Consider the following 1,163-nt stretch of genomic DNA (forward strand, 5'->3'; position numbering starts at 1 on the left):
AAAAAACATAAACAGTAACTGAAAGTAAAAATAAAAGCTTATAAAAAAGATATGATTGCTTTTATAAAGTCAACCTAATTTTAACAACCTGTTTCGTGTAAAGAAATAAAAAAGACTTCAAAATATATGTATGATTCAATTTAATTGAGTCAACGGAATACAGGATGTGTCATAGGTATTATGTATATTACAAAACTGCGCGTGGGACCGGTTATGATCTGTGGATTCCCCGCGTAATCTACATTTAGAGAAATGGCCAGTGTTATTTGAAAATAAAACTCGAAAAAGTTATTATATGTTTATAGTTTCTTTTTAATAGTATAAGGTGGTGAAGTGGCCACCTAAATCCACGAAAATATTTGTGTATTATAGTTAAGCGACCACTGTCCATAGACATTCGCATTTGCAGATCTATTGCGTACCTTTGACAGAGGAGAATCAACAGGAGGTGATTCTCCGGTCTGTTAGTTCTCTCGTCTGTCCAAATCCTTCCCTTCCCTTCCCATTGAACTTATTGAACACCATATAAGGCAATTCATAAATTAATTAAATGAATGATTCAAGCCTATATATAGTATTATAACAATAATTTACTTTTCTAATAAAGTTAAGGTTAAAAACCTTAATTCAGATTTCCTTTTAGTGCCTGTGAGTCAGTCAATAACAATTCATATGAGCAATTAGAGTTTATTTAGTCATTTCCATTGAATTTATTTATATACAAGCTGTCGCCCGCGACTCCGTTTCCACAGGATTAAGGAGTAGATAGTACTCGATTCTCAGATCTACTGAATCAGAAAAGCTGTTTCGGAGTATGGTAACTAACATTGTGACACGAGAATTTTATATACAATAGTAGTTGTCGGCCGTGACTTCGTCCGCAAGGAATAAAATAATACTTAATAAATAACCGTCAATTACTCGAATTTTTCTCACCATCTTTAGACCTCCTCGAACATTTTAAGACAAAGACATTCCGTTCAGCCCTTCTCGAGTTTTAGCGAGATTAACGAACAGCAATTGATTTTTATATATACATAGATAAGGATTGTATCAGAGTAAAGCCTGCTACACATATTTTAAGTAAATAGTGTTAAGTGTACAGACGGCCTGAACTTAAACTTAAGGTCTTTTGTACACAAGGGAATATAAATTCGAAACAC

The sequence above is a fragment of the Papilio xuthus genome, unplaced genomic scaffold, assembly GCF_000836235.2.
Source record: "Papilio xuthus unplaced genomic scaffold, Pxut_1.1 DF827679.1, whole genome shotgun sequence".
NCBI lineage: Eukaryota > Metazoa > Arthropoda > Insecta > Lepidoptera > Papilionidae > Papilio > Papilio xuthus.